Below are 11,404 nucleotides of genomic sequence, written 5' to 3' on the forward strand. Positions count from 1 at the left end.
ATGATTTAGAGGATTCAACACAACATGATGTCCTGTTGTTATAATATTATAATTTTATAACAAGGAAGTCTCTGTCATCCTCCTGAAGGAAGGGTGGTTTATGGTTTTTAGGACATTAAAAAGGCTGGTGGATGGGACAGATCTACGTCAGTGGTAAACAGCTCCAGTCCTCTGGGGCCGGTGTCTTGCAACCTTTAGATTTTTTTTAGATTGAATTATGTAGTCAAGTTCTCCAGAGACCCGCCAATGACCGGCTTATCTGACTCAGATATATTGAAGCAGAGACACAACTAAAAGTTGAAGGACGCTGGCACTCTAGGACTTGAGATGTCAGACCCTGATCTACTTTTAAGTGTACTAATAAATCACAAATGTGGGCAGGACATCAATTTTGACAACTTAAGAAGCTTTAAAACCATCTTTAAGTCTATGAACATGAATTTGGAAAACAAACAAAAAAATCTAGACTGTCCTGTCTGTTTTATCATTTTAGGGAAGCTGGGTACAGAATGGACTTACATTTTCTGTGATGTAAGACTGGGAACTTCGACTATGTCTTCAAGGCCTGGTGTCCTGCATCGTTTAGATCTGTCCCTGGTCCAGCACAGCTGAATTCAGTGGTTGAATTATCTCCTCAGTTTGCAGTCAAGTTCTCCAGTGTCCTGCCAATGACCTCATTATTTAACACAGGTGTATTAAAGCCGAGACACATCTAAAAGCTGCAAGACACCAGCCCTCAAGGCCTGAAGCTGAAGATCCCTGGTGTAAGGTCATAGGGAATTTGTAGCTTTTCAAAATAAAAGCTCAAGTTCAGTCGCATTTATGAATAGTTAAGGCAAAAAGTGCTCATTCATATGAATTTATGAAATGTTCAGCAGCCGAAGCTTTTATAATTCAAATTAGTTTGCTATTTGGCATATTGGAATGGTCTAGTTAAGCAAAAAAACAAACAAACAAAAAAAAACAAACACATTTTTAGTATTAATAAAGACAGAAAAAGATTTATTTGCAAACTATGTGTTTATTTTAGTGTGTTTGCTACTCCAAATTTGCTATACTGACATTGTATGTGTATTTTGATCTCCAGAATAACATAATACTAGCTAGTTGGTTGTCTGAATATTTTGTTGATTATGTTAAAGCCCAACTAGGGATAAATGGAAAAGCAATAAACTCTTTGCTTAGCAAAATAAGGGGGCCCTACACTGAAACTAGTCAAACTGTATCATCAATATTAAAATGATATTCTACCCTGTTCTATATCTTAACTTTGCAATGTGTGTTTAAGTCGCTGTATGTGCTCATGGAGGTATTTTGTCTGCTGGCGTGAGCTCACACATCGTTTCTTTGACGGCGCAATGAACCGAAAAGCAATGAAGGGCGACCCACTAATTTGTGTGTATGTGTCTGATGCAAAGCAGGATACCCTCAGCCCACACGTTAGCTGTCACAGTTCCTACGTCTTATTGACTCCTACACCGACAGAGAGTTGATGTTTGTCTGTCTGCCTGAGTGCATTTGTGAGTTATCTTGATCAAATTCCCAATTACACAGATGAGTGGCTCTTTAACGTTGGATTCCCCATGCAGATAAACACTTATATATCACATCCACTCTCTTACAAAGTACAAACACAGACACACAAATGAGCCTCACAGGCCAGAGGCACCAGGCACTTCATTTCCCATTCCGCCCCCTTCTGCACCCTCGTATTCCTCTCTGGTCTCCCCAACACTCAATCCACAGTCACTATAGCAACCTCACAAAGAGCTACTAGCAGTCAAGCCGATCATGTCACTGCAACATCAGTCAGGGGATGGAGACGCACGCCTCCAAATCGACTGACTGCATACAGCGGCTCCCTCCCTCTCGTTGCGCGGAAACCGACAAAACCAAACATACCGTACCTTTGCTCATGTTTCATCCTCGCCGTTGAAGTTTGAATGTGGGAGCTGAAAGAGAACAGAGAAGACATGTTTGGACAATTGAATACTCATCAAAAAAATCATATTGATTGGTGTGTCCTCTTTCCTTCCTGTCCTACAAAAAATGATTTGCTTCAAAACATGTAGTGATGATGAGGCAGACAGAGAACTAGATAAGGGGGGCCTATGAAGGTGCTATCTGTTCAAAAGGGGCCATTCAAGAGCGTTCCTGTTAGGTACGTTACTCTGCTGCCACCTGTAGATTACACCCGGTACTTCCTCCATCCATCCATCCATCCATCCATCCATCCTTCATCTTATCCTTGCAGGGTGGTGGGGCACCCAGTAACTCCACATGCAGAAAGTCTTAAGAATGTGAACTTCTACAACAAAGGCTCAAATGTAACTTATTGAAGATAAAAAAAGGAGGAGTAGATGAGTTGTGCACTAGACAAAGATTTGATGTTTAACATGCTGTTTGATTCCGAAAAAATCCCCCACGATACTATCTTTCTGCCTTCTGCGTACAGTACAGAGGAGTACCAGTGAAGCAATCAGCTCGCCTCAAAATCCTCAGCACATCATCCAAGAATACGTTCAAAGAGTTTGATCAAATCTCTGAGTCTGCTTTTCTTTTCTTTGTACTTCAGAGGCTCGATAGCAAAAATGAGTCAAGCGCAAACTCAAATTCCAGCCAGCCTCTGAACGGAGAAAGTGGCACTCAGAGCAGCAACACGCACCAGCTTCATGCGGCTTCTGCATCTTTAAAACAAACTGGGAAAGGATGAGCGAATGCTTTATTTTTAGAGCAGTGACGCTATGCAAACTTGAACACTAACACGGGAAGAAGGCTCAGCGATGCGTTGGAGAGCCGCATATTCAATAATGTATCAGAGGCAGCAGTTTTTAAAGACAGCTGGGGATCGCCGCTCTGTCTTGTCTTGTCTCTTTGCATGTCTTTTCCTGCCTTCTGTCCACTGCGGATGGCAGCAGATTTGCCTCTCCTGGGGGCTGGTGATGTTTGGTTAAACTTTAATCCTGTCGACAGTGTCTTCACTCACTTTCTGTTCCCGAGAATCAAGTCTTCCTCCGTGTTCCCTTTCTTCAGTCAGTGTCTCAGAGCAAACATGTTCTCCATATCCCTTTGTTTTTGTATTTCTAGAGCTGACACAAGGTTAAGTATTGTGGGGGGTTTTTTGGGGGTTTTTTTTATGTGCATTTAAGCATAGCAAGCCAAGTGTTTTGTATAGCACATGATGAAAACAACAGACTGAAATTAGTGATGTTTCAGTTATTTTTAACCAAAGGCAACTGCAAACAAATGGGCTTTTATTTAAAGAAACCCGCCTCAGCAACCTTGAGGGTTTCCGGGAAGTTTTTTTTAAAAATAGAGGAGCATAAAACCTGAACGCTGCTTCTCCATGTTTGGTTCTGATTTTAAGGATGCAGAGTAGACGTGAACCAGAAGACCCAAGTGGTATGGAGGGTTGATACAACGATTACAGATCTTCCACACTACACTGGAAAGACAACAATTAAATTGACTGATCACAGAATCAAATGGTCACTTTATCCTCCCGGAGTTGACAAAACATTTATTGAGGCCCTGGGCAGAATTTGATTTGGGGACCCACTTCCAGTTAAATCGCCTCAGTTATAGCTATATTGGTCTTTACAACTGGGGATCAAATATAATTTAAATTTATTTCTTTACTTTTTGGGTGTGACCTTCATATCATACCTCTTTTAAATATGTATTAGTAATTTCTGAAGAGGTTTTTTTTTTAATACAGACCCACTAGAGTAGAAGGAAAGAACAATTTAATTATCTGGGCTTATATTTTTTTTTTGTTTTTACACTTATTTATTTGCAGTAATAGTGTGCATGAAATGGAACTTCAGCATAGACACAAGCAGCAGAATTTACTTACTTGCGATATTAAGTTATGACTCTCGACATAACCATCAAATTATAATAAAGGTATAATCACAGATACTTTAAATTTAAAATAAAAAAAACATTGCATTCTTTGAATTTTGATGTCCAGAGACTATTTTAATACAAAATAAAATTGGGTTCATTCTTGATAAAAGTAACTCCAAATCCGACATTTTAAGCAGTAAATTATTGCCCCTATTCGGGTACTGCTGTTATAAAACTCCTTTTAGCAAACTACAAGCAGACCATCTCTTACAAGCTTCTTACACATTGATGCTCTGTAAATGGAAAAATTGCATTGTGCTGTTTCATGCAATTTGAAAATGAAAAATATTTTCAACTTCACTCCATATGATTGTTTTAATAATAAAGATACTGATAACATTAATATTATTAGTAACTATGTCAAATTATTTCTCATGTAGTAGTCGAAAAAACACTTTGATCATTTTTGCCGTTTTTGTTTACAGTTTCCGTGTACATACTTTTATATTGAAAAGTGCTATTCATAAATGCAAATGCCTGCTGTGTGCAAATCAGTAAGGAAACAAATCTGCATTGGAGAGTGAAAGTTGAAGAATATGTTCACATTTCTGTTTTAGCAACACAGTGATCAGTGCTTACCTTGCTTCAGTACACAGATTCACGGTGCTGCTTCATCCTTGAGGAATAAAAGAGCACGAAATCTCCCCAGAATTCTCCTACAAGACACAAGAAGAGGTAGAGACAGAAAGAGGGGGAGGTGGGGGAGAGAAACGAGAAGAAAAGAAAAAAAAAGTGGGAAAGGGATTAGGAACAGTGCCTCAGTCTTTCAGAACTCAGAGCTTTTAAAGCCAAGTCTCACTTTCTAAAAGTTCCCTGTATTTCTGACTGCGTGTGTGTGTGTGTGTGTGTGTGTGTGTGTGTGTGTATAAAACTCTGGGCGCGTTCATGTTTACAGCATTCAAGCTGAGACTTTTTTTTTTTTTTGTCCACAGCGAAGCCAGAGTTCAACGACTGAGTTGTTCCAAAAGCAGTCTGGGTCAAATGGACAGCCCTGGCTCAACTCCTACAGTGGAAGCTTTTAAGGCTTTTAGGGCCTTCCACAGCAGCAGTGTGCAAATCTTGCAGACTGCGAGGGGGAGAAGGGGCTGAATAAAAAGGGTAAAAAAAAAAACAAGACAAGGTGGGAAAAGCATACTGCACTTGAGTACAGGAAGCACACACTGATGGGTGAGGAGAGTGGGCGGGGTGTTGTATTAGGACACAGGTGGGTGCTCGAGCACAGAGGTGTGTGAAATGTGAATACAACAACACGCCGACATACACACACACTACACACACAACATCCAGACATCACTCTTCAGTGTTTTCCAGTGTTTGGTCACTGCATTGACCCGAGACTCTTATTCAATATTCGTGGTACGGCAGAGTGCACTGAGACACAGCAAAAAAAAAAAAAAAAAAAAAAAAAGGAAAAACGAAAAAAAACAAAAAAAAAAAAAGAGAGAAATCACTTCAGATGTGGAGAGGGTCTCAGAGGATTAGAAACGGGTCCACAGTTATTCTTGTCATGACATCATGGCAAAACTACACACTTGAAAGCAACTAAAACATGTAAAAATTAAACCTTTGAAGGATTTTATCGTAGTAAATAGCTACCATATAAAAGTTTGACACATTTCACCCACAACACACCTGTAATTTTACACTAGAACAAACGGTAATGGTTCTTTTCACCACTGATTGGTTGCAATCTGCCTCTGGCTAACAGAGAGATAACATGCCATAGCAAGCAGCCGCCACCAGTCTGCGCTGTTACACCACTCCTGCATTCGTGCCGCTGACCGACTTAACAAACCGGGCCAGTAGATGATGGCAGCATACACTAAAATGCAGGGATTTCATGAAGGAAACATGATGAGTGATTTAACAGCGAATGATAACTAGGCTCTGTGTCATTACTGTTGCTTTCTTTGACCCACAAACACCAGCCGTTTTCAGGTCGCAGCAGCAGCAGGAGCATCTTACGTAATGTAATCGAAAAGCCGTTTGATGAGTCCATGTCTGCGCCTGGCTTTCATGATCTGTGAAAGATGTGATAGATTTCTCTGCTGCCCCAGCTTGTGCATACTATGTGCACTGTGGCAAATGCTTGTTGCACACAGTGTGTGAAAACTAGTTCACACTTTATTTTCAGTTGATGACACATTCGTCCCTGGATTCTTTCTCCAGTTGCATCATGTTTCTTCCCTAATAATACGAGAGCTGTAAAAATCTGCTTGCAAGAGAACTACAGTGCGATTAAGTTATCCTCTACATCTATCTGAGATTTTGACTTAACTGTGCAGTCTTCCTCTGCCGTTCAAATTTATTGTCAACCCTTGAACTTTTACACATTTTGTCCAGTTAAAATCTCAGATTTTAATTACTGGGAGTTTGATTTGATGGACCAACATAAAATTGTGCATAACTCTGAAACAGAAGACAAATGATCCAAATATGTTCAAGACAACTGTTGGGTATTTTTCTAGTAAAAATAAAAATAAGTGATTTTTATCTATACAACTTTTTTTTCTGGATTAAAACCATCTCCTCTAGTTTTAAGCCATGATTTAATATTACAAAGCAATCTCTGATCAGTATTACTTGCCCAAAAACTTTCACAAATTCTTTGCAAAATAGCAGATTGGATGCAGAGGGTCTATAAACATCAAGACTCAACAGAAATTCAGTATGTAATTGAGGTCTTAACCTTAACTAGGGCATTTTAACACATACACATGCTTCTTATGAGGCTGCGTGGATGCAATGGGTTTTATTTGGGGGCTTCAGGGGAGAAGGGGTTGAGTACAAATGCATGCTGCAGTTATTTTATTTTATTTTTTTTAAACTTGAAGCTCATATAAATTCTGTGCTGCTTTTTGTTGGCATATCACATACGATCCCACAGAACACAATGACATTTGTGGTTGTAACAAGAAAAATTGCAAAACGATTTAAGGGGTATATATATTTTTTCCAGTCTTGCTGACCTATTTTGCTTGTCTTTATCTGCCCAGTAGAAGTAATGAAAGACCCAGCAAATTTGTGTCTGAAAGGAAGTGTGAAAACTGGAAATCTAATGCAGATTTTATAGAAGATCTTGTATGTTTATCCAAAATTGGTGTGAGCAGATATACTTGTAGATTCTTCCCTGATTTTTGTGTGATAAAGTGGCACCCACTATGAGGCCCTTTTTTATTTTTTTTTTACCTTCTTTGAAACTCTCAGAGAACTCCCATGGGAACCCTTCACAGCAGCCTTTGAAGGTTTTTTTATGTTAAATGGCTGAACTGACTGTTCTGCGAGAGTCAATTAGAAGGGAATTCATATCCGCGTGTTGTGTCTGGACATCCTCTTGCAGGTTTCAGCTGGTGGCGGATGGGATTCAGGGCAAAGCTGCAGATTATTTAGGTCAGCGAAGTGCTTTCTCGTACCATTTTCACACCATGAGGCAAACTATTTCTGCACTGAATTGCACGCCGATGGCCCAGATAATTTGTGATGTCTAACCCCTAACCACGGCAGCCCAGTGGAACGAGGCTTACTTTGGTTTGGTTTCACTCAGCATGTGTGAAACACTCTTCTTAGGGCTTCTGTCAACTGAACTCAACATCAAGGCAAGTGGGTGAGTTGGGCAGCGGAATGGGCTGCAGACATACATCTTTAAGCCCATTTAAAGTGGAATAGCACACTGAGGGCCACCCATAACACTGACATGATGGCCCACAAATATCATCTCCTTGCACAGATTTCCTCGAGCAGCACCGTCTCTTCTTACACCGTCACTTAAGTGTGAAGTGTGTGACGATCACATGCTCACCCGCAGTGCAATTTTCTAGAGACAACATTTCAGCAGCTAAAATAAGTTTGTAAACATGTTTACTCTTTTGCAAATCTATTTGCAGCCTCTGATCCAAATTTTTTCCAGAATTTTAGGGAAGTTATTTTGCGGGTCAAGCCAGCAGCAGGGGATCACAACAGCACAACACTGTTCTGCATAAACAACTCGTACTTGTTTACAGCTGGTGGGAGTTATGCATGCCTAGTATCTAAATCGCAACACAAAGTAATAGGGATGATTAAGGATTTTAGGCAGATACATGATAGATACACAAAATGGCTGCAAAATAAAACTGAGCTCTGAGGTGTGAACTTTTGCTCCCACACTTAAGACTGGAAGGGCCCCTGATGGAATAAGATTTATTCAACTTGCACAACTATACTTATAAAGTAATTATACAAAACGGCATCAAAAATCATAAAAGAAAAAAAAAACACAACATAAGACTGTTCTCACTTTAATCCTATTGTGAAGTAAAGTTATAGACAGGATAATGAAAATACTTTTAGAATTTAAAGAAATCTCAGAATACTGTGACTGCATGATCTGGTTTTACAACAAAAGCATCTTCCAGAGGAAGATATTGTTTTCCTAATATTGTGCAGCTGTGATATCAAACATGTAATGAAAAAAGTTTACATGTTCATTGAATCCTGATCTTTCATGTTACAAACACAAACTTCAAAGTGTTTTCTAGGGGCTTCCTAAGTGCCAAACACAACAAATGGTGGTGCTTAACTGTGAAGTTGAATCCAGGGCAGACCTGGAAGAAAAACTGAGGTTTCAAGATGAGACTGGCGCAGAGGTTAACCGTTAATTAAGGTTAATCGTTGTAACAAAAGGTATCATTTCTTTTTCAGTTTTAATTTTATTTATTTTTTTGGCACTAATATAGCCCTTATTGACTGGTTTCTAGACAGGAAATGGGCTGAGAGCAAAGGGAGACAGACATGTAGCAAAGGTCTCAAGACTGGGGATTGAACTCAGGACAGCCGAATTGAGGACGATATAGCCTCTGTACATGAGGCGTCCGCTCTACTGCTACACACTTGTTAGTTCCTGGGGACGTTATTTCTTCAGAAATAACTTGCAACCTTACAGAGACAGCACATTTGGGAAAATAGAGATGCTACCAAACGTCTCTATATGGGAGACCTTGCAGATGCAAGATAATAAGCTTGTGTTATTGTTTAGAGTTCAAACACTGGAACCCCTGAACACTCTAATTTAATAAATAATGTTGACTCAATCAAAACTATATTATTTTTTTATTTTCTTTTTTACAGAGCATTTTTTGTCACAAGCAGAGAGCTGCGTAGATACAAACCATCATGCAATCCAATAAAGATTCCGGGATGAAGGAACTTTTATCAGGGAGATTTTTTTGTTCTCCACACCATCATTATACTTAGAATTACAACATTAACCTGTGTAGCTGGTTACTCAATGCAAGCAACTTAAAACTGGCCTTAAACTCTTAAACTTCTATTTTTCAAACTTCTTACATCGACTAACTCCACCGCTGTGGTAACGCTAGCTTGTACATGAGTTGTCATGCCAAATGCAAATTAATTTTCAGCTTGAATCATTTCCATTTCTTTCTCCATAAAAAAAATGTTTTGCAAGAACTAATATTTATTACAAGAACCTCATGTTTACAATATGATGTTCCTTTCTGTATCTTGTGTAAAGTTGCTCCGTCTTTCTGGCACTAAAATGGAGCATTCCCGACAGATCTTCACATCTACATAAGTTTATGGTAGTGTAGCTGATAAACATCCTCTGTTTGGCTATGCCTTTATAATAAAACAACCTCTCTCAAGGGTGAATTTTTTTTTATTCTTTTTGCTTGGCAACCAATGTTGTCCCTTTAATATTTTTGTTTAAGTCACAGCTTTTAACAGCATTCACACATCTGGGATATTGTTTACTTTCTGCAAAACAAAATAAATATAAAAAAAATATTATTTACTAATGCAACATTTGCCTTAGTGGTATTATTATTATTTAAATAATTATTTTAGCGAGGGGATTATAAAGGCCGATGGCTTTCTTGGCCTCTTCATTTAGCATAAATCCAGATTAGTTAGAGGCTGACTCTAATGGCTACTTTAAGAGAAGCATAGACCAAAGTAGACGTCAACCGTCTTAGGAAAAAAAATGCCAGTCTCCAAAACATCACACAGATTTATGCAAACACATATTTTCATAAGTCTTTAGACTTCAGCCGCACTGGCATTTGTTGGTTATGTACATAAACATCTTTTTATATGGAGTTGGACAAAAAACGGAGACAGGAGGCGACAAGCCACCGCCGATCTTCTTCTGTACGCCAAATACTGAAAACAGGACATGTAAACCTTTTCTGAAAAGAAAACAGTCTAAAAATCAGCTAGATATAATTCACCTAGAACTGCTTTATTTTAGCTTTTTTCCATTGCTTTACCTTTATATTACAGCTACTTCCATCAGAAATTTCTTGTTTGCTGCTTCGTATTGGTAGGTCATTGTTGGCTCACCACCTCCGAACTTCACTTCCTGTGTACATAATTGTCAACCTCTCTGTAAATAACCACTGAAGACAAATGTAAATGATTTATTAAGTTTCATGGAATAAACCAAACCAGTCAAACCAGCTAGTCTGGATTTACACCTAATGGAGACGTTAGGATGTTGGATTTTAGCTGGATATAATCCGATCACTTCAATATTTCTTTAAGATGTTACATAAATATTTATTTTAGTAATAAAAGGAGAACAATTATTATTGCATTTTGTTGCATCTTTTATTAAATACTTTAACAATGGATGAGACCAACTGATTAGATCATTTCTAGGACTAGGACGTTTACACTCTGCCCTGTATAACGAACTGGAGTAACGTCTGATCATTCGGCATGCAGCATCAGATCACAGTTTCAGAGAAGCATCTCAGATCATTGGAATGGCCTTTTTCTTTCATAGACTCTGATTTTAGCCTTTATGTACTAAGTGAACATGCGGACAGTCTTGTAACCTCTAGCAAATAAAAACCCATTGAAAACTGCAGTCGACAAGAAGGGTGTTTGCATAAATGCCAATTAGAGCGAGAACCAAAAATAATAATAAAAATCCTACAGCCACAGCAGAGTCCATCTGACGCCTGTGAAAACAGCTAAACTATCTCAACCAAAAGTACATTTGAGATAGAATTTCAGAACACCAAACTATTTCCTGCAAGGACAATACAGTTTAGGGTTTACTCCCACTATTGAAAATTCCCCTTCACAGTCTGTAATAACTGCTCTGTGGGTCAACTAATTGCTCAGGAGTGAATGGCAAGTTTAGAAAGCAGCTGATCTGATGATGACTCAAATGGAGACCTGCCCAGCCTGAATAGATCCACAGCTAATTAGACCTGTTCCAAAAGGTCACCTAACTAACAGCAGCAGGTGGAAAAGAGCAGAAATATAATAATTATAATCTTCTTGACACTAATAGTCCATCTGATGGAGCTGGAATAGAGGCTAATAAATGGGGGTGGGGGGACACAAAACTACTTTGCAGGCTGACATTTATTTTCATCCCCTCCCCAACACAGTTTCAAAGACACACTTGATTAGACTTTTTAAAGAAACTGAGGTGTAACCCACATGTATATGTGTGATACTGTTAGTATTATTTTATTTCTGTAGG

The 11,404-nt window shown here is 38.9% G+C and overlaps 1 protein-coding gene across 23 annotated transcripts in view; it reads right to left on the reverse strand.

Moving 5' to 3' along the window:
- Window positions 1–11,404, reverse strand: part of ptprdb (protein tyrosine phosphatase receptor type Db) — a 221,713-nt gene that overhangs the window by 139,465 nt on the left and 70,844 nt on the right. For all 23 annotated transcript variants that reach the window (XM_007551700.2, XM_007551701.2, XM_016671248.1 and 20 more), the window contains exons 3-4: window positions 4,489–4,565; window positions 1,908–1,952 (exon numbers count right to left, since the gene is read on the reverse strand). The gene's annotated coding sequence lies outside the window, so the exon portion shown is untranslated. The remainder of the gene's footprint in view (window positions 1–1,907; window positions 1,953–4,488; window positions 4,566–11,404) is intronic.

This window comes from Poecilia formosa, unplaced genomic scaffold, assembly GCF_000485575.1.
Source record: "Poecilia formosa unplaced genomic scaffold, Poecilia_formosa-5.1.2 Scaffold43, whole genome shotgun sequence".
Taxonomy (NCBI): domain Eukaryota; kingdom Metazoa; phylum Chordata; class Actinopteri; order Cyprinodontiformes; family Poeciliidae; genus Poecilia; species Poecilia formosa.